This window comes from Ascidia mentula, chromosome 3, assembly GCF_947561715.1.
Source record: "Ascidia mentula chromosome 3, kaAscMent1.1, whole genome shotgun sequence".
Taxonomy (NCBI): domain Eukaryota; kingdom Metazoa; phylum Chordata; class Ascidiacea; order Phlebobranchia; family Ascidiidae; genus Ascidia; species Ascidia mentula.
Genome location: NC_138568.1, coordinates 9107480 through 9131426, shown reverse-complemented (window position 1 = coordinate 9131426; position 23947 = coordinate 9107480).

Sequence of the window (23947 nt, the reverse complement as noted above, 5' to 3'; positions counted from 1 at the left end):
GCAATCTAACACGAACTTCGTGATGAATTCGCCATTAAATCGTAAAAGGGCGTCAATTATTTTTACAGCATAACGATAGTTACAAATATGTGGTTGAAGATCATTAATATAGCAAGAATTTCGTTGCCCCAAAACGGTAGATAGACGACCAATGTATAGCTTGTGGTGTTATACCCGATCCTCTACAGCAGTGTTTCTCAAACCTTTTTTCTGCACCGCCCCCAAAACACCTTAGTCATTTAACAACGCCCAACAGAACATACAAAAAACATAACGAATTTATTTGTTGCTTGTCAATTAATGCGATTGGTGAGGTTGGTGGAATGACACCAATTTCGTCTGATTTCTAATATTTCAATACCAAACTCTAGTGAAAAAGAATTAACCATAACACCAAAAAGTCTCATTGGAATATTTAGCGTTGATTGATGACACATTGTGGCATACATAAAATTCGTTATGCCGTTAAAATCATAAACTTCTAGTTCAGCATGCGAGAAAAAAGCCAGTAGCATAAATCATACAAAGATTGAGCGGAATCACTTGGGCCAGTGATTCCCAACCGTATTGTGGTTGCGTACCACTTGGAGGTAAAACAATTTCGTCGTGTACCACCTTATTGAGTGTTATAAAGTAACCTAAGGGATGAACTATCGAAAATTTTATCAGTTACGATTTTTTAAATTCGAACTATACCTGCAAATTACGGAAAGGTGCTCACGTACCACCTGGAATGCGGTCGCGTACTACTAGTGGTACACGTACCACCGGTTGGAAAACACTGACTTACGCTATAAGAGAAAATTTGCCCTGTCACCAAGCGCCAACCAATCGGTCATTTATTTCCTACCGCCCCCCAATCGCTTATTTGGCCTCCAGCGCCCCCTGTACGATTGCAAACGCCCCCAGGGGGGCGCTGGCGCCCACTTTTGGAACCACTGCTCTACAGCAACCCTTGGTCAGTCCCCAACACTAATTCGGAAATCGAACTCTAAAGAAAAAGTTTAAGTATTTTTTCATCTTGACTTCTGGTTTAGGTAAGTGGACTTGTTGCTTTAAAATGTTTTTACTCGTCTGCACAAATGTTGTACTTGTATTTGCGCGTGATGGTGATGCAAACGTTCAATCCGTGAGCCACCATTTTCTTTAAATGATGAAAGTTGTCAGTTAGTTTTGTAAAAACTAAATAGAAACTATTGTGATAAAACCTTTCTCACCCAACTTCACGGCATTTTTCGTGACATTTTGTGGTAATTCAAGGGTCGGGAGTTCAAATCTCATCGGGAGCCTTCGTTTGAACCTGCTCAGATATGTTACCTATATGGTGTCATCACAGGTTGTGTTGTTACATGACAGTTAAAAACATTTTTAGATTCACTGACACTTTGAAAAAAGTTCTTCGTTGTTTATGTTGAGTACATTTTGTCACTTTTAAGATACTACGGAACCTAATGAACAAACTTATATTGTGTTAGAATAATTTAAATTTGGGCCTCAAATTTACATTAAACTCAAAATATTTCCAGGCTGATTCAAAAAACAACTATTGCTGCTTGGGGTCTTTTAATCCCAAAGGATCTTACAAAAACTGTGCTCAAATACAAAACATTTTGCCAATTACGTTCAGCACCTAAACAATTATGAGCACGATTCATGCGGGTATATCGGATTCCAAATATTCCAACGACAAGAATACTTACGATGGAGTATTTGCTTGCAGTATTTGAAATTAACGATTTATTTTTGGTGAGGAATTACTCCTTAGTTTTTCCAGAATCTCGCCCTCTACCTCTAGTTGACATTATACTTTATCAGCGACACCAATTTATTTTGATAATAAGTCAATGTTATTAAACTATCAGAAGTTTCAACTTGAAGTCAGATGATTTACAATTCTCCAGTGATGACTGCTGGGTGGCGGTAGAGAACAACGCTAAGCGTGTAAGAACATAAAAAGTGCTGTACAAATTTGCCAACCCTATGAGTGAACTACAAAAAACTTGGTGCCCAACGGATGACGGTGATTGTATAGTCACCACAAAGTGGAGTTTGCTTGGCCGTTTGGTCAGCAAAGTCGTCTTATAGTCACACCAGCTGCACTGAGACCTTTTAGGTCGAAACAGTGGCCATCTGTCTGCAGCTTATACACAATTCAATAAGCTTATGTTTTAAAAAAAGTGCGACCCACATACCAAGTAGAAAGCCTGATCTGGATTCCTGCGCAGGATTTGCTAGGTTCGAATAATTGTAGGGTAAAACACAATGGAAGGTTGCTATGTTCTACATATTGCATGCTGTGTCATTTGGTGGTTGCAGTACAATTCCACTGCTCGGAAATAAATTGCCTTCCATTGTTTTGTGACTTGCAGTTGGTTTACTAATTCTAATTCAGTGCGTTTGCTATAATATGTCGTCAATATTGTGTCTATCGCAAATCAAACTAATCACATTCCAATTCAAGTGACTTTCACCAGGACAATATACGATACTCCATGTGTCTGGGATAGTGGTATTGAAACGAATTAGGTATCTGTTTACATCGCAACAATCCACAATAGTTGTATGTAATTGAAAGCACAACAAGAGCTTTTGTATCTGATCGTAACACTGCACAGGAAGCTGTCGTGAAGTACGTTGTACATCTATCAGTGAGAGGCCAACTGGCTATACGTGTTTGTTTGTTTGAAGGCATTTGCGACGCTTTTTGTGTATCCCAGGGGTTAATTTTTTCTCAGGCATTCTATGTACAGCGCAAGAAAATTTCACCGCACTCTAAAGGAACTAATTATAAATTTATCAGGACGATTTCACCCGTTTACAATTTTTGTTCGCATCAGGCTAACTTAACTTGTATTTTTTTCATTGACTTGTTACATGCCTCAATTTTGTTTGGTTTAAATTGTTTTGCCTATTTTTCATTTGACGCTCTGCCGTCGAGGATTTTGTAGAATGAGGTTGCACACTTACTCGAAAGTTCCTCCCATTTGACCAGCACCAGTCTGCTTCGAAATGTGATCAGCACATATAATTTCGAGGACAATTAGCAAGCTATCACCATTTCTTGCAATAGTAAGTAAGTGAATAATTATCACCATTTTGTTTGAAAAGGAAAGCAAGTATCTTGAAAACAGGCTTTTGTGCATAGCATTAATAAATAGTCAAGCGGACATCAGTAAAAATGCCGAATGAAGGTGCTTATTTAGCAACTCTGTGGATTGCGGTCTTCTTCGTTGTTGCAGGTATGCATATTTGCTGCTGTTTTGTAATGAAATTATTGTTTAAGTTCTTGTAGCTTGGCATTTATTGTAATGGAAAATATACATGAAATACCAAAATAAAATAAACTTTTTCTTATTACAACGGAATGTTAGAATTTGATAGTTATCAAGCGGCATGTACAAGCTACAATAGTTAATATTTAGTTAGAAAAATATGATTTATGTCAGAAGTCAGTGATTTAATTATCTGCTCAAGAAATTAAATTAATTATGTTTTTGATTGACAGTTTACCGTGAAGGACAGTTTACAGCAAAGGAATTCTTTGTTATATTTCTGGTATGGATTGGAACTCTCTGCGCGTTTCTGTGGCGAAGACGCTGGCGAATTCGTCATCAAAACAATGACTGACCTCGCGCGGTTGCAACTGCAAAAGAGTCACGTCTTTTATCACAATTATGTCGCATATTTGTTGTTTTCTGTGTGTTTGTCGTACAGTTGGGATAAATGTTTAGTTGCAGCACTTTTCACTTTGTTTGGTGTTCACGCGGTCAGCGTTTACCGTTAGGCATGATTTGATAATGAAATCGGCGTAAAATTGCGTATTTTAATTACACGTATAAACTGTTCTATGAATTTTTCTCATGAATAATAGTTTGCAGACCTGTTTTAGTTGCCATACAACTTTTTCCATGTGCATATCATGCGACTGTGGAATAAACATATATTATTATGAATAGTTAGTGTTTCAATCGAGTGAAACGCATGCGTCATGAACGTAGAAAACAAATTGCCCCAGCAAGGAAAATAAAATGCCAATTACGTTTAGCTCCTAAACAATTATAAGCCCGATTCATGCGGGTATATTGGATACCAAATATTCCAACGACAAGAATACTTACGATGCAGTATTTGCTTGCAGTATATGAAATTAATGATTTATTTTTGGTGAGGAATTACTCAGAAGCACAAATGTATACTTAAATTTATGTATCTAGAAAATCAAAATCAAATACCTGTTAGACTGGTTCCTTAGTTTTTCCACAATCTCACCCTCTACCTCTGGTTGGCATTGTACTCTATCAGCGACACCAATTTATTTTGATAATTAGTCAATGTTATGAAACTATCAGAAGTTTGAATTTGAAGTTAGCTGATTTACAATTTTCTGGTGATGAATGCGGGGTGGCGCTAGAGAACAACGCTAAGCGTGTAAGAACATAAAAAGTGCTGTACAAGGGCGGGTGATTGGCAGCATTAGTCAAGCGCCCGACCCATTTATCAATAAGAAAACCTGATCGGGATTCGTGGCCAGGATATCCTGAGTTCAAATCCCGGTGTGGTAAAAAAAAGTGCTGTACAAATTTGCCAACCCTTGAGTGAACTACAAACTAATAGTTGTAATAAGCTTATGTTTTTAAAAAAAGTGCGACCCATATACCAAGTAGAAAGCCTGATCTGGATTCTTGCGCAGGATTTCCTAGGTTCGAAAATTGTAGAGTAAAACACAATGGAAGGTTGCTATGTTCTACATATTGCATGCTGTGTCATTTGGTGGTTGCAGTACAATTCCACTGCTCGGAAATAAATTGCCTTCCATTGTTCTTGTGACTTGCAGATGGTTTACTAATTTTAATTCAGTGCGTTTGCTATAATATGTCGTCAATATTGTGTCTATCGCAAATCAAACTAATCACATTCCAATTCAAGTGACTTTCACCAGGACAATATACGATACTCCATGTGTCTGGGATAGTGGTATTGAAACGAATTAGGTATCTGTTTACATCGCAACAATCCATAGTAGTTGTATGTAATTGAAAGCACAACAAGAGCTTTTGTATCTGATCGTAACACTGCACAGGAAGCTGTCGTGAAGTACGTTGTACATCTATCAGTGAGAGGCCAACTGGCTATACGTGTTTGTTTGTTTGAAGGCCTTTGCGACGCTTTTTGTGTATCCCAGGGGTTAATTTTTTCTCAGGCATTCTATGTACAGAGCACGAAAATTTCACCGCACTCTAAAGGAACTAATTATAAATTTATCAGGCCGATTTCACCCGTTTACAATTTTTATTCGCATCATGCTAACTTAACTTTTATTTTTTATATTGACTTGTTACATGCCTCAATTTTATTTGGTTTAAATTGTTTTGCCTATTTTTGTTTGACACTCTGCCGTCGAGGATTAGCAGAATGAGGTTGCGCAATTAGTCAAAAGTTCCTGCCATTTGATCAGCACCAGCCTGCTTAGAAATGTGATCATGCAGCACATAGAATTTCGAGGACAATTTGCAAAAGTAAGTAAGTGAAAAATTATCACCATTTGTTGCGACAGACGATAGCGTAAACAAGCCGCCGCATTAAGTCACGTATTACTTTTCAGTCTTACGCAACGCTCCCATGACAAAAATTAGGCAATATCCAACGTCAGATCCGGTTGCAACACAATAAAAATAGAGGTGCACTTCGGTCACGGGCGGAGGAAACAGAATAGTCACAGACAATCTTACACTCTCCAAGCGAAAGGAAGTGTATAAGGAAATGGAATATGATTTAAGTGAGCTGCATACAGGTCAACTGTTCTCATCAGTGCAGCTTTGTGTTGACTTTATCTTGCCCGCTAAACGCCTGGCCGTCTTGTCTTCGCCTGGCGCCCGTGTCTGACAACATCTGTTGTACTCGATACCAAATCTGGGGACACCGTGGTTGACGACTATGACTTTACAATCATCAACAATATACATGCAACGGGGATGTGGCGCTGAGACGACCGGAAATGACATCGGTTGCAATAAAATCATGAAAACTTCAGCGATTCGTCAGCCCGGGAAAGGCAAGACGATCAGTTGTGGAGCCGAAATTGGCGTATAGTCCCAAAGCTACACTGGTGAGATACAATAGGCCGTAACAGCAGTCCTGTATGCATCTCATTTAAAAGTGTAAGCAACTTGAAAACAGGCTTTTGTGCATAGCATTAATAAATAGTCAAGCGGACATCAGTAAAAATGCCGAATGAAGATTCTTATTTAGCAACTCTGTGGACTGCGGTATTCTTCGTTGTTGCAGGTATATATATTTGCTGCTGTTTTGTAATGAAATTAATTTTAAACTGGCATTTATAGTAATGGAAAATATACATGAAATACCAAAGTAAATAACATTTTCTTATCACAACAGAATGTTAGAATTTGATAGTTATAAAACGGCATGTACGAGCTACAATAGTAAATATTTAGTTATATGATTATGTGGCTGAGTCAGTGATTAATTTATCTGCTCAAAAAATTTAATCAATTACATTTTTGATTGACAGTTTACCGTGAAGGACAGTTTACAGCAAAGGAATTCTTTGTTATATTTCTGGTATGGATTGGAACTATCTGCGCGTTTCTGATGCGAAGACACTGGCGAATTCGTCATCGAAACAATGACTGACCTCGTGCGGTTGCAACTGCAAGAGTCACGTCTTTTATCACAATTATGTCGCATATTTGTTGTTATCTGTGTGTTTGTTGTACAGTTAGGATAAATGTTGCAGGACTTTTCACTTTGTTTGGTGTTCACGCGGTCTGCGTTTTCCTGCTCATTTAGTATGTGTCGGTATTTGTTTCACATTTTCACAGTTAATTTGGTACGCTTGAGCAGTCGTGCCGTGGTACGCTAATTGTGTCTGTCACAATCATCGGAAGCTGGTTTTTGCGGGGTATGTGGCTTGTTACAAATATTTCTGGGTGGTTTTAAGTACTTTTATTTATATATTGAGTGTTTGGTGATAAATTACCAGAAATTAATTTATTTTTTATTGTTGTTATTGTTGCGCGAATTGTATTGCGGTAATTAAGTTTTGGCTATTTTAGAAACGTTTGTTTAAATAAACCTTGTAGATTAGAGCCACTGACATAGTAATTTTCAGTTCCAACAGTATGACCCAGGGCGTCCTAACTATGAAAATATTATGCGAATTCAAAATCTCGGACTTAAGTCATTTCTACCAGACCCATCTCGGCCACCATTGCATTCAAGTTGCGGTAAACTAAGAAAATAACTTCCTGCATACAAAAATGACTTTCTTGGAAACAGTAACCCAAATTCACTAAAATTGGTGAGGAGTGAATTGTGGTTTGACGGAACGTCGCTTCTCAAGAAGACGCCCGACTGCTGGCCAAACAGTTGTTGTGTTTAAAAACTGAACGTCGCTGCGAATTATCAATTTTTTTGGAGAGAGTTTAAGATTTCTGTGCGCGTAAATTTCCATGTGAATTCACAACAATAGATACATCATAATTCCCCTACCGAATGTATGATGAAAGGTTAAAGTGCCAGCATTCTTGATGTCTGCCATGTGTTGTAACTTATCCTCGTGCAGTAAACTGTTTTTGTCGTGAAATGTAAATATATGTTGTGAATGGCAGACAATTGGCTTAAACTGATGGTAACTTGTGTTGTGACTGATTAACCGTGCATTTACCTGGTGCAACAAAATTTGAATTCGGTCCGTTTGTACATCTTGTATTGGTGAGTTTAATACCGTTTGTCATCCTGTTATATGTGTTACTGTTCGCTAATATGTGTTTGTATTGTTTGGTTAACGTGTCACAGTTCGTTAATTGTGCCCCTGCGACGAGGTTAGCTGGCTGTTGAGCCGTGTTACACGGGTTGTTGTATATTTGTGTACGTTTATGTGTGTACTTGTGTTTGTTTTTATCACGTGTGTTGACCAAAGCGTAACGACCTGTTTATAAGCACTCGCAAGTCATTACAAGAAGTTGACGCAATAATTGCATGTTGGTGGCTTTGTCCTTGAAGGCGAATACTCTTATGCGGTCGATGTCACGTGTCCGGTGTACGTTCAGTACCACACCTAATATCTCAGCTATCCCGATCGCTACAAACCTGAAATTTCACACGAATCCTAAACGACACCTTCCGGTTACCATACCGGAAATGACGTCATCACCTATGACGTAACGAAATTTCAAAGAATTCTAATTTTTGCTATCGGTACGCGCGCTACGCCCGTCAACGAACTTCAATGACATGAAACCCCCACAAATCCAAAATGTTGTTTTATGAAAATTTACCACGTCTGTCAAGTAATCTTCATTGCGTCGTGCAACTTTTACTTCTTTGTTAAGCACCTTAAACAAATACGCCAAAATGGCCCGTAGTTGCTACGAGAAAAAACCTCAACGAACAATTTGTAATCTTAACACTACAAATTGCCAGGATCATAAAGCACAAACATTTGATCCAATTGAGTCAATTGTGGCATCCTTGGAAAGGTCTGTCCCTCTAATTTACACCGTTACGTTTGATGATATATTGCGCTTGCAAGACACCTAGTGGCGCTTAAAACAAGAACAATTTACGCAACATTGTGACGTCACAAACAAAATCGAAATCGAATATAATCTTGCATCGGAAGCAGTAATTAGATTATTTGGCAATACAATGCATATGATGGTTACCAAACATTTTTACAATCATCGACACTTTGAGAGAAGAGCCTGTTTCAGCAAATGAATACCCAGTACCCATACGTTGACCGCGAGCTGTCCATATGACGTTTAACTATTGCTGCTTGGGTTCATTTCATCTCAATTAATATGTAAATTGTGTTCAAAATTTAGAACATTTTACCAATTACGTTTAGTATCTAAACAATTATAAGCCTAATTGATACGGCCATATCAGTTTCCAAATATTCCAACAAAAAGGAATACTTACAATGCAGTATTTGCTTGCAGTATGAAATCAACAATTTCTGTTCGGAAAGGAATTACTCAGTAGCACAAGTATACACTTTAAACTTTAATAGTTTATATATGTAATAAATCAAAATTAAATCCCAGGTTTTTCTATTGCTGTTGCTGTCTCCATCGCAGGTATGCATATTTGCTGCTGTTTTGCAATGAAATTTTTTTTTTTATAAAATACCAAATTAAATAAACGTTCTCTTATTACAATGTAATTTAAGAATTTGAAAGTTACACAACGGCATGTACAAACTACAATAGTTAATATTTAGTTGGAAAAATATGATTTATGTCAGAAGTCAGTGATTTTAGTTATCTGTCTGAGAAATTTTATCAAACATATTTTTTGATTGACAGTGTATTGTGATGGACAGTTTACAGCAAAGAAGGTCTTTGTTATATTTCTGGTATGGATTGGAACTAAATGCGCGTTTCTGTGGCGAAGACGCTGGCGGATTCGTCATCAAAACAATGACTGACCTCGTGCGGTTGCAACTGCAAAGATCCACGTCTTTTATCACAATTATGTCGCATATTTGTTGTTTTCTGTGTGTTTGTTGTACAGTTGGGATAAATGTTTAGTTGCAGTCACTTTCCACTTTCAACGTTTACCGTTAGGCATGATTTGTTAATTTTGAAACGACAACCACTAGTGGAGTGATTCTGATGAATTTTTTCATGAATAACAGTTTGCAGGCCAACTTAGTTGCCATACAACTTTTCCCATGTGTATATCACGCAGCAGTAGAATGAACATTCATTAACATGAATAGTTCGTGTGTCAATCGAGGAAAATACACCTCCACGTAATTGACCGAAACAAACCAAAGAAACACAACATGTGTAATTGAAAAAAGTATGCAGAACGTTCGAATTATTGTGATTTGCATTTCTGCTTGGTCTGGTACTGTGAGGCGGGTTGTTAGATTTATGTGCGCGTAATGTTCCATGTGAATTTCACAACAATATAAATGTCATGATGCCCCCACCGAATGTATGATGCAAGGCTAGTGCCAGCAGTCTTGTATGCCACGTGTTGTATACGCTTCCGCAGACATTCTCATGGTGAAGATCACGTGCTGAAGGCAAACGGACGTCGACCAGAGCAATTGCAAACTGATGCGTGTTGTGAGTTTTTGAACGTGGTCTTTTAGAAATGGCTTTCCAAGCATCGAATTCGATTTTACATCACATACAATCCGGAAACAAAAGCGTCGATAGTGAAGCGATTTAATCGCACGCTGAAAGATCGCGTGTGGTGTTACCCAACAAGCACTGACAGTAACTTAATAATTTGTTCTTCTGGCATATATAAAAACGTAACTTTTTTTTTTTCACCGACGTTTCGCCTGTTATTCAACAAGGCTTCTTCAGGGTAATGAGACAGGTACAGCGCACAACTAACGCCAAAAAAACGTGCCAGCACTGACAGTGTTTATCGAAAAATTTATCGATGTGCTGCCGCAAATAGTGGCGAGTTACAATCATAGCTATCACCGTAGCATTGGCATGACCCCACTGCTGTCATTCATGCGAATGAGGAAGAAGTTTGGTATAATTTGTTCGGTGAGCAGTCGTGTCCGGATATCTGTGCGCTGCCCGTCGGTGCACCTGATCGCGTGCCCAGCGCTCGATGAGCTGTAAAGAGGGCGAGTGCTGGAGCTGTGTTGCCCGGGTGGCGGTATTTCCGCCCAATTTGGCTGGTTTCGACATCGAGTTGCGGGTTGGGGGTTGCGGTTTATTGGGCGGATGACACTATAGTGTTTTGTCGTCACTCGTGGTCGAATATCTGCATTTAGCCACGGTAACTCACGCGGGACCGTACGATTTTTTATTGCCGTGACGGGGAGCACTACTTCGACTTAAACGACACTCTGCTGTCTTGTACGGCGCGTTTTACCGAACGAAAAGTTCAAACTTGAATACAGACGTCGCAGTGGCATCGTCGAACTATTTTGCGCATGTCGTGTTTAATCAAATAGAACTTAGGTTAGGCGTTCTGGTTCGGTGCGCTTTGAAGTGCGATTTACGCAGAGACGAACTTCGATTTGCGCATTGATTAACGTCACCATTCGCTGGCGTTGTACATTGTTAACAGTGACCTGTCTTATAGACCTTGCGTCCATTGGCTTGTATTTTATTTTCATGCTCTGGGGCATGGTGAAATGTTTAACACTTTCGCAAGACCGCCGTATTTCCAAGAGTTTAGAGTTTATTTATAGGCTAACACGACACGACGCTGGCAATTTAATTCCAGAGATGTGCAAAGCCCTTATTCGATTAGCTGTGGGGCGCATTGTATTGTTTTCGCCGGGCTACGAACTGCATGAAATCGCAGACATTTATTCGCGTGACTTGTATGAAAATGATGTATTTGTGGAGCGTTTTGTGGCTAACCTGAAATAATTATGAATGATTTAATCGTGGAGTGGCTAATACAACACGCGAACAAACGATGTGCTTTGTTCCTGGCAGATAAAGGTGAGCTCCCAAAAATCACGCACGCACATAGTGCAAACGATAAAACATTGGGAAAATGTGAACGACGTCAATTCTATGCAATCTCAGTTTCGGTCCGCCCACGTATGGCTTTATACTTCCCCAAAAAAAACACGTTTACATAAATGTGCAAAAGCGAACCACGTCAAACGTATAATAGCATATAGGCAAGCACTCTGGAGCCAAAGCATTTACAATACTGGCAATTGCAATTGGCGCCAAATATTTATCGGCTCCGAAAACAGCTTTCGGCTTAAAGCATAGGGCAACACCGTTTAACAAAAGTTCGGCGGTCTTTTTACGAATTCGCGATGCGATCAGAAATTCGTCGTCCTCATCGTTCGTGGCCTAATAAATTGGCAATAAACGCTCGAAACCATCATCAATTTTCAGCCACCATGGGGCTTTCGAACAAAAAAATTTTGGTGACCTCGTACAGCTAATCTTGATCAAAGCATCTACCTTCATGCTTAATATAGAAGCTAACACCATCTATGGCGGGTGTCTGGAACTTAAACAAAAAAACAAATGGTGTTAAAACTTACCTTTGAGACGCTTTGACAAAGTATTAACTGTTGTGTAATTGTATCATTATGTGTCCCAAAGTTGACCTTACAAAACGGCGCTTAAGACTCGCCGTGCAATCAGCGTGTCTGGCAATGCGACTTACGCCTGTGGATATACTGCGCACCTCAGTATGTAATAATTACTGTCCTGGCGTTATTTGCGTGTTGGCTTTGCCTATAAAACCTGCACACCGTTTTGTATCAATACACTTGAACTGTTTGTGACTGAAGAATACAACAGTTATTTGGCGACGAGGACGGGATTTCTGGTCATGGAGAAGCTTGCTGTGGAGATGATGCAACGTCAACTTAAAGCCCAAGAACGTCAACGCGAAGTTCAAGAACGTCAACGCGAAGTTCAAGAACGTCAACTTGAAGCACAAGAACGTCGACACCAAGAACAACACGAAGCCCAAGAACGTCAACACGAAGAACAACAACGTCGACACTAAGAACAAATGGAGGCGATGATCGCAATTCTGGGAAAGCCTCGCTCGAGTGAAGGATCGACGGAAGGAACGGCATCAACGGTAACTCACCTAAATACGCCAATTTTTTTGCCTTTTGATTTGACTTCAGAGCTGTGGGTTGACTACTGGTCCCGGTTTTGCACGTTTGCCAAAGCTCATTTGGTACCTGACGATCGACTGGCAAAGGTATTTTTGACGAATCATTCTTCAACGGTGTACAAGATGCTTTTCAATTTGGCTGCACAGGAATCGCCACCAACAGACATCAATGAGCTCACGTTAGAAGAAATCGTCCAGCATATGAAGTTTCAGTTTGACCCCAAACGTTTCATAGTCCGCGAAAGGTTCAAGTTTTGGACCGACATGAAGCGCAAGCCGGGAGAATCAATTCAAGAGCTCGCTGTTCGCATTCGACAAAGCGCAGCAACTTGCGACTTTGCATCCATCACAGATCCATTGGATGAAGCTTTACGCACTCGTTTTATCTGTTCAATTGAAAACGAGGCGGTTTTAAAAGCTCTGTTTAGGACAAAGGATGACGAATTGAGTTTTGCTCGTGCGATTGACATTGCGGTTGAAACCGAAGATGCTGCCAAAGTAGCTAAAGAAACTGTTTACGGGACGCAGCCATCGACTTCGGTGTTCAAGGTACGTGCTACAGCTAAGCCGTGGGAGAAACGTAAAGTGGATTCGAGGACGGTGCAATTACCTGAAGGGAGGAAATGTTATCGATGTGGCAAGACTTCGCATCAGGCTTCCGAATGTCGTTTCAAGAATGCAACCTGTCATTTTTGTCACCTAACTGAACACTTGGAATCCGTTTGCCGCAAAAAGATTCTACAGCGCTCGTCCCATGGCGTTAAAAGAATTGAGAAACTGAATTGCGTTTCCAGTATTGAAGCAGCCACGCCCAAGTTGGAAGTTCCAATTTGCATCAACGATCGTTCGCTGAACATAGAACTTGATACAGCTACCGGCGGAAATTTTCTGTCAAAAGAAACATGGAAGAAGATTGGTTCTCCACAGCTGCACAAAGCAACGTCGCAGTATCAGTCTGCAAGCAGGCACAACTTGCCGGTAATGGGCACATTTACGTCTGCTACCAGTTATGCAGATTCCGGAAAGGTAGCTTACCTTCATTTCAACGTCTGCGACATTCCACGTTTGAATTGGTGGGGCGGAACGGAATACAGAAAATGGGTATTTCGTTGGACAAAGTTCTGTACGGAAAGTCAAGCTTACAAGCTGCAGAGGTATTACAAGCCGTAACCGCTCAAGAACCGCGAGACATATCACTACATGAGGAGTGTGTCAAGTTGTGCAGTGAATTCGCAGAACTGTTTAAGCCCAATTTAGGCTGTCTTCAAGATTATGAACTGGAGGTACAATTTAAGGACGACGCAAAACCAGTTTTCTGCAAACCGCGTTCAGTTCCGTTCGCTATGCAGAGTGATTTGTCCCAGGTTTTAGATTCCGGGATAAGCAAAGGAATTTGGACTCCAGTGAAGTTCAACGACTGGGGTACGCCAATAGTTCCGGTCCGCAAATCAATCACTTCTTCGCAAAAGCCTGCTTTAAGAATTTGAGGTGATTATTCCGTGACTGTCAAATCACAATTGGAAGTTCATCGTCACCCATTGCCATTACCAGAAGATTTAATGCGAAAGTTAGGTGGTGGTTATGGCTTCACGAAGATCGATTTGGCGGATGCGTACAATCAAATCAAGTTGGGACCAGAAAGTCGGAAGAAGCTTGCTCTGAGCACACATCGCGGAGTTTTAATACAGAACGTATTGCCTTTGGGTATCAGTTCTGCGCCAGCTTATTTTCAAGAAATTATGGATGATATCACTAAAGACCTACCGGGTGTTGCAGTATATCTAGATGATATATTGGTCAGTGGTTCGTCTGCCAAGGACCACCTTCACAATCTCAAACGTTTGTTGCAACGGCTCCAAGACAAAGGCTTACGTTGCAGGAAGGAAAAATGCAAATTTGCTCAACAGCAGGTTGAGTACCTTGGCCATGTTCTCTCCAACAAGGGCATCACGAAGGGTTCCAAAGTCGACGCTGTACAACGTATGCCTGCTCCGCACGATGTACCGACGCTGCGGTCTTTCCTTGGATCTGTACAATTTTATGCAAAATTTTTGCCTGCAGAATTTTCAACTGTAGCAGAACCACTCTATCGTCTCACAAAGAAAGGCATTCCTTGGAAATGGAGTCAAAAAGAAGAACGTTCTTTCAATCAGCTGAAGGATTTGCTATCCAGAGACCAAGTGTTGGTTCATTTCAATCCATCCATTCCTGTTGGTATTGCCTGTGACGCATCAAGTGTTGGAATTGGTGCTACGTTGTTTCACCGTTTTCACGACGGCAGTGAGCGACCAATTGCCAATGTTTCTAAAACTTTGACACAAAGCCAGAGGAATTACAGTCAAATTCAAAAGGAGGCTTTGTCAATCGTTTACGCTCTAAAGAAGTTTTTTCAATATTTGTTTGGAAGAAGATTCATCCTGATAACGGATCATAAACCACTGATGTCTTTATTTGGTCCGCAAAAGCCCATGCCAGCTTTGGCAGCCAACAGGTTGGCTCGATGGGCACTTTTCTTGAACCAATTTCAGTACACCACCGAGTATAGAAAAACCAACGAACACAATAATGCTGATGTTTCAAGCCGACTTCCACAAGGCGATGATACAACTTTCGACGGAGAGGAAAGTGCCGATGACGTAGACATCGTTTGTGCCATCGAAACAGTCGGAATGCAAGTGCATATGGACTCCTCAGCACTACGAAAAGAATCTTCAAAAGACCCAATATTGAGCAAGGTGATTCAATACACGCACGAAGGTTGGCCAAGACAATCTTCCGATGAACCGACGGAAGAATTCCGGAAAGTGAGTAATTTTCTCACTACGTCATATGGATTTCTTATGCATGGCTCCAGAATCGTCATTCCAGCAAAACTACGTGACAAAGTTTTGCAGCTACTGCATTTGGGCCAGTTCGGCATGCAGCGCATGAAGCAACTGGCCAGGACAGTGGTGTACTGGCCAAACATAGATCGAGACATTGTGGACATGTGTCGAAAGTGTGGCACATGTGATGAGCACAGAAACGTAATGCCGAAGGCTCCCGTACATCCATGGATACTACCCGAGAAGCCATGGAGTCGAATTCATGTCGACCATGCTATAAACTTTATGGGTTACAACTGGTTGGTTGTAATTGATGCTTATACGAAGTATCCATGCATTCACCGTACTCAAGCAATCACCGCTAAAAGCAACAATGGATCTTCTCGACCAAGATTTCACGCATTTCGGATATCCACACTCAATAGTGTCCGACAATGCACCATCGTTTACATCGGAGGAGTTCCGAAACTACTGCAAAGAAAGGGGGATTGTTCACCTTACAGGCGCACCTTATCATCCTGCGACCAATGGGACAGCGCAGCGCTTGGTGCAAACTTTCAAGAAGGCATTACGAAAGTCTTCTGAGCCGCCCATGAACGCATTGAGAACTTTTCTCATGCAAAACCGCCGTATAACAAACAGCAGCGGATACTCCCCAAGTGAACTTTTAAACGGAAGGCAAATACGAACAAAGATTGACACCATGATGCCTTCTCCAGTACATGATGTCCAGAAAAAGCAGTTGCAAGGAGTTAAACACGGTGTTTCCACTACACGCGTTAACAGGACATACAACGTCGGTGATCCTTGTTATGCACTGTATTACGGACCACGGCATGACAAAGACCCACGATGGGTTCCCACACTGGTCATCAAACGTTGCGGAAGTCGAAGTGTTCGGGTTAAAGTTATTCCCCGAGGTCCGATATGGAGACGACATATTGACCAACTTCGACCCAGATCCTCACAAGATGACGAGCCAGGAGATGAACCAGCAGATCACCCAACATCACGCGATGTATCCGATGATGAAGAGTCCGGTCGTGCCGATACGCGCGACACGGTCACCCCTGAGACTATCGTTAGTCCTGACAATACTCATTCACCTGCGGCGCAGGAGTTGTCACACGGGGAGAGTTTACCCCGGCGCTCGAAACGGCGTCCGAAGCCTCCCAAATTTTATGGTTATTAGTGTCATTTTGCGTTGTTCCATAACCCAATATTGGCGGGGAGGTGTTGTGTAATTGTATCATTATGTGTCCCAAAGTTGACCTTACAAAACGGCGCTTAAGACTCGCCGTGCAATCAGCGTGTCTGGCAATGCGACTTACGCCTGTGGATATACTGCGCACCTCAGTATGTAATTATTGCGTTCCTGGCGTTATTTGCGTGTTGGCTTTGCCTATAAAACCTGCACACCGTTTTGTATCAATACACTTGAACTGTTTGTGACTGAAGAATACAACATTAACATACTAGGTTAATGGTGTACTGAGCAATGGAAAAAAATAATATTTTAATAAATCCAAAAACACATTTAAGCAAAAAATTGAGATAATTGACAGTTGACCACCATTTCCTGGTGGAGTCGCTTGTGACCCATTGGGCCGCCGAAGATACAAGCAATGAAAAAATTAAACTTTTTAGTTTTGTTGAAAAACAGTGAAGCTATGCATTTGTTAGCAGTACACATAACAACGGTAAAGAAATCAAGGCAATATTTTACCATGTTTAATCAAACACCAATTTTTAGACCCCCCAATTACGTGCGATTTTCGTGTTTCGCGGGTTTATATGGTCGAAAAACAAAAAAACAATATTCATGTGTATATTATATGCGCAAAAGAGCCATATTAGTCAATAAGAGCTGCAGACAGATGTACATACTGTTTTGACCTGTAAGGTCTCATCAGTGCAGCTGACCCACACAAACATACACAGCTTTACTGCCATACCTTAAGTACAAGGAGAGTCTGAGCGGATATCTTGAATACTTAACGCCACTAGTAAAAGTTGGCATGAAACCGGTGTCTACTTTAGAAAATATGCTTCCCAAACTCTAAGACCGTAATTCCATGCATCAAATGACGTTTATATTGAACACAGTTTATATTGGCCGAACAAAATTAAAGAACACAAGGCAGCCGCACGCAATATGGAACCCAATAAATCTGCTCTATGTGCCCACATGCTTAACACCGACCACCGTATCAATTGGAAGGAAGCAAAAGTATTAAAACAAGAAACAATTTTGGCAAAACGGTCGGTCGTGGAAAATTAGTGTATTAATTCGCTACCTAATGTATTAAATCGTAATGATGGAAAAGTACTTTCGCCCGTGTTCCGCAATTTTGCCCGTAACCATTAGTGACTTTTGTTTCCCATGTTTGGCCGTTTGACCCATGATTGATGTTGTTCATTGATTTACTTCTCGCTATGTTTTAGCTGTTGCGCACCTTTTTATTTTTTCGTTGCTTAATTTTGCCCTTGGGTTCGCTACTGTGTTTGTTTTATTCTCTGAAGAAGCCTAGTCGTACGTACACGCGAAACGTCAGAAAATACAATCTTTTTTAGACAATAAGTTGTATATTTGTTGTTTTTTATCAGAAGAACGTCAGATTAGTAATTCATCATGATACTTGGTGGTCAAAACTTATTTACAGTTTTCAGAAAAAATTATAACAAAAGAGAAAAAAATTATAGCGCGCGGCCGCAGGCAAACGCACACATACACGCGGCACGCGCGCTCACAGTAATCGGAGAGAATGACACATTTAGCGTAGAAGTAATTAAACCCTATAAGTTACTCACGGCGTTTAAACACGTTTTGATAGACGACTTGACAATTTACGGTGGTACCTTTACGTGGACTGCCCGATTTCAACACATCCAGGTAATCTGCCGTAACGAGCGGGTTCTGAGCTTTGAACAAACTTCCTTCACAAATGTAAGTTTTTGCAGAAAGCGTCACTACGGAATGTCCGTAAAATTCAATTTAAAATGTCCGCAATTCGCGTTGGCAGTGGCGCTCGCGCACGGCAGCAGTCACCTTGTACGAAATGGCCTTGTGACGTCATGTCTTCGACAAATCGCTCAAAAAACTCTTCATAGTTCTCATAGAACTCGCGGCGAAGTTCGGGGCGTATAAATTTGTGGATGGAATCTTCGCTTAGAGGTAAATAAACACTGTACGTTTCGCACAAGCAAATTTGAAAGCCCTTATAAGCACCCAGTATCGTTGAAAACAATGTATACAATTTGCATCAATCGTAACTTTGAAAGTTCGTGCACGAAGCACGATATTTTAATCGTTTGGTCTTCTGAAGCCCGTTTCTTTGCCGTTTCTACTTCGCCTTCGGTCGTTTGCCTCCGAATGTGGACTCCGTCGAAAAGCGAGCGCAAAGCCAGCTATTCATCAGCTAAGAAGCCAAAACGCGCTGAACGGTCTACGTTAAAGCCACCTGTTTTTTCGTCAAGTGTGGCGATCTCATAAGGCCCCGTTGACATGCCTTGACTTGTACAGCTCAGATAAAGGGCGTTCTTATCCCAACCAAAAACAGACCTACATATTAAGGCGTCTTGGCCGAATTCGAAAGCCCGAATCCGTGTCTCGTCATCATTCGTTTTGATCATATCTCGCGAAGCAAAAACATCCCCGCCAGTGACACGCCCTATTTTAGCAATTCCACCCCGGAACGCGTAATCAAGGCGTGGAGATTTCTCATGGCATCCACGAGTGGAGTGACAGAGATTGCAATAAATAAGAAAATCTTTGAGTGGGGACATGCCACGCTCCCTCCAGACATGTAAGCAATCGTCGTAGAACTCTTGCCTTCTTCGCTTTAGCGAGCTGTAAAATCCAAGGTATACGTCAACGCTGAGAGGAATGTGTACCGCTACGCATTCCGTTTTATTACTTCGCTCGGGTAAGATCCGTTGACTAATCATCGATTGAAAGTCATAGCAAATCACAAATGGGTAAAAGCGTGAAGTGGTGGCACGTTAATGCCGCACAGTTGCAAGCGTTCTAAAATCGTTGGCCTTACGCGAAACACGCCACCCGGATAGATTTCTCACGTGACGAGAGAACACCTATGTTGATGTACTACGATCAGCACGAGTAAAGGTTACTTTACGCATCGGACAAGCAAAGTACGATGCACAACGAGGGAAATTCGTGATGAGGCTAAAATGATTGTTTGTTAAATCCAGTAGGCTCTTAATTGTAGTGCGTTTTTGTGCAGCCGGCAAAATCTTCGATGTAAAATCTTGGACGCTCCTGGCGCTTGTAGCCCGAAGACGTTGCTATTTAAATCGAACAACGCTTTGATTTGGGGTAGAGCACTCAAGCGCACACATCGGAAGTTATCAACACATTTCTCGCCTGTGAACTTTCGACAAAACTTGGCGGAGATGCGACCAAGTGTGTCGTCCTGTGACAACTTCAGGTACAAAGTGATACACCGAAAAAAAAACATAAGTTGTCTGTGATTGATCGACTGAATTTTGAAAATTCTCTTGGCGTCGCCTAAAATGGCGTGGACCATGTGATCAACACGGGACCAGTCGAGCGGCAACGAGATATTGTACAATGACATCACAATCCCAATTCGTGCGAAAGTGCGGATTGCGGACTAGCGTTCGGCGGTTAAGTCGTCTTTTGTTGGACGCTCATTCGAAACATATAATTGACAGTTTAAACCGCCGCTTGTTTGCTAACATCTTGCCAATGACAAACCATGTCAGTCAATTGTACACGAGAGCTAACGATATAAACGTACCCACTTTCGAGGTTGGTCACAGGTAAATTTTGCAGTCTAATGTTTTGGGTGCGCCAGCGCAAGAATCAGTTTTACAAACGACAACTTTTATCGGTCGATGAAACTCGCTTACCCCTAGTTAACCGCTAATGTAAACGTTGTAACCTCACGTTCGCCCCGGTGCCACTGGATCGGGGCACTACGGTGTGTTGAGAAGGTCCAAGTCACGCATCTTGTTGCGCTTCGGCAAGTCGCCAATTGCCTTGGTGGCCATGTTTTACCAAGTGCAAGTTGCTCCTCGTGATCTTGACAGTTTGCGATTCCCTTGGTTGCCTGGTGGGGACCTGTGCGAACCTGTGTAAACGAATTTGTTGTTTTACGCATACTTTGCTGGTCTCTTTGTTTTCGCTTTACCTCTATACATTTAGTATGTTTCGTTGTTTGTTTCACCTTTTCACAGTTTAATTTGGTACGCTTGAGTAGTCGTGGCAGACGTGTGGTACGCTTATTGGTTGAGGTGCTGACGGGCCAAATAATCGGTTGCAAGCTGGACAGTTCTCTGGCGGTGGTGCGCGTTGAGGACCGGTTGTTTTTGTGAGGTGCGGTTGTGTGATGGATGGAGTTTGTTGCGCTGTGGTCTGGTAGATATTGTCTTGTGTTAAATACGTTTTTGCTATTTTAAAAACGTTTGTTTAAATAAATCTTGTAGATCAGAGCCACTAACATAGTAATTTACTGTTCCAACAGTATGACGTCCTAACTATGAAAATATTGTGGGAATTCAAAATCTCGGACTTAAGTCATTTCTACCCGACCCATCTCGGACACCATTGCATTCAAGTTGCGGTAAACGAAGAAACATAACATCCTGAATACAAAAATGACTTTCTTGGACACAGTAACCTAAATTCACTAAAAGTTGGTGAAAACTGAATTGTGGTTTGACGGAACGTCGTTTCTCAAGAAGACGCCCGACTGCTGGCCAAACAGTTGACAAAGGAGATGACGATCAACTGCCACACGGCTGATAAACGGTCGATAAAAACGCGCGTCGAAATTGTGTTTAAAAACTGAACGTAGCTGCAAATTATCAATTTTTTTGGGGGGCGGTTAATTTTCATGTGAATTCACAACAATAGATACATCATAATTCCCCTACCAAATGTATGATGAAAGGCTAAAGTGCCAGCATTCTTGATGTCTGCCCCGTGTTGTAACTTATCCGCGTGCAGTAAACTGTTTTTGTCGTGAAATGTAAATATATGTTTTGAATTGCAGTCATTTGACTTAAGTTGGTAACTTGTGCTGTGACTGATTTATCGTGGGTTTACCAACAGAATGCGATTCGATGTCGGTCCTATTATGTATCTAGTATTGGTGAGTTAAATACCGTTTGTCATGTTATATGTGTGACTGTTCGCTAATACGTGTTTGTATTGTGTAGCGAACGTGCCACAGTTTGTTAATTGTGCAGCAAAATTCATGGTTCAATGCATTGGTTTAGATAGGAGTTCTTTAATAAAACGTGTGTGAGACTGCAGTGAATTATTTTGTGGGAAATTTTTTTGTTTAGCTGATTTACAATTCTCTAGTAAAGACTGTCGGGTGGCGGTAGAGAACAACGCTAAGCGTGTATGAACATTAGAAAGTGCGCTCGAACCACACACCCCGTATAAAGCCCGATCTGGATTCTTGCGCTGGATTTCCTGGGTTCAGATAATTGTAGAGTAAAAAAGAATGAGAGGTTGCTGTGTTTGTTATTTTTTGTTTAGGCAAAGCAGAAATTATCGAAAAATATAAATACCAAGCACTAAAAACGAACATTTACGTTTTTGGCGAAGTAAATCGTCTGGAATTAACAGCAACTATGGCGTCTGGCAGCCAAATTGCATTGATATGTGCGTTTACTGTCTGGTCAGTGGGAAAAACCGCAGCACATGAAACAAAAGACTTCAAATCAAATTACAACCGTGTTCTTCTAATTCTCTAACAACAGCCAAGTTGTTGACAGGCGCGGCGCTAGTTGCCGTTAATTCCAGACGTTTTTCTTTGCCTAAGCGTAACTTCTCGTCTTTGGTGCTAAGCATGGCTTAAAGTTTTACTGACATTTCTTTTAAAAAAACGGTCAATGACCGACAAATGGCGCAAAAAGAACAACTTGGTACTTATATTGTTCGCCAATTTATGCTTAGCCTAAACGTAAAATTTTCCCTCAGAAGGATTTACCGCAGCGTTTAAGAAATAACTCCCTTCTAAACCAATGTATTTTTAGCCAATCTTTACTTGCAGCATTGTGACGGGAGAGCCCGTGTTGACTGTCAGTTTAGCATTGTCGTTTTGTCCACTCACAGCTAAAGATAGATAATTGAATTTTAAAGCTGGCAATGACCGCCGAGAAAGACCCTCCAAATTAGCTGTTTGTGCAACACAACACTGTTATTCTGTCATAGTACCACGTTTTGCCTGGCAGTAGTGTTGCCTACGAGCGTCATAAATGATATATTTAATTTGCCACAATCAACCACTAATGTACTTGCTCGCTGAAGCTGAGGTGGAGGCATGGGAGGTAGAGTCTACCGGTAATTCTAGCCTGGCGTCTGTAACAAAAGGTAGTTCAATTTCTATCCCTCGCCCACAGTTACTGTCAAATGTTTTTCAACATACGAGCTCACAATTGCCGTCAAATGCTGTACGGGGCTCGTGTCCACACATTAGGTCAAATGCGCAATACATGGAGGTGCCTGTGAATGTGCCCGCACCACGCATCGAGAAGCATAGGACTGGTACGTTTGATGAAATCCCTCGTGCAGACACAAATAGATATTGCCCTAGTCCCCAAAATATCTCGCTACTACCAAAGACATATCAGGACGCATACCATGAGAACTTGCCGAGTCCTGAAGTAGCCAAATTTATTGGTGATTCACTAAATTACTGGCTATTTGTACGACTGTATGATACCTACATTGCTAAGAAGGCTCGCAACAATGAGATGTGGCTGTATTTGGTACAGCACTGTAAGCCCCATTTGTGAAAAAACGTTTCAGCGCAAGAGATCCAGCCGAGGGGTACAGGCAAACCTTGTATAACGAATATGGCCAACCCCACAAAATCGCTTACCGATGCGAAGAACAGTTGATGACAGCTACCTTTATTTATATATTGAGTGTTTGGTGATTAATTACTAGAAACTAATTATTGAATTATTATTGTTGGAAGTGGCGCAAATTGTCTTGTGTTAATTTATTTTTGGCTATTTTAAAAACGTTTGTTTACATAAACATTCTAGATCAGAGCCACTGACATAGTCATTTTCTGTTCCAACAGTGATACCGAACTAAATAATACTTATGTGCTAAATAAACGCTCTGTACATGATTGTTTTAAAGTTAAACTTCAACAACAATTTGTTTTGTCGCATAAAAAAACTAAGTGAAATTTAATATCAACGATTTTACGACACAAAGAGGGTCAAGGTGTTTTCGCTATAGAAATGATCTGCCGCGTTGGCTCCAACCGCACTGCTGGTGTAAATCCCCCTGTCGCCTCAGACGCCGCGCGAAATATCCGCGAACAACCGCGACCGCTACGCATCGCCGGCCGAGTCTGGTGTTCAGAAAATGCTTTTAAGTGCTGTGATGCAATCAACAGACTTTCCTGTGGCTAGGCTTAATACACTTTTTGAGCGAACATATCTGACCAAGTAATGTAATGACCCCGGGCGTCTCAGCTATAAAATATTATGCGAATTCA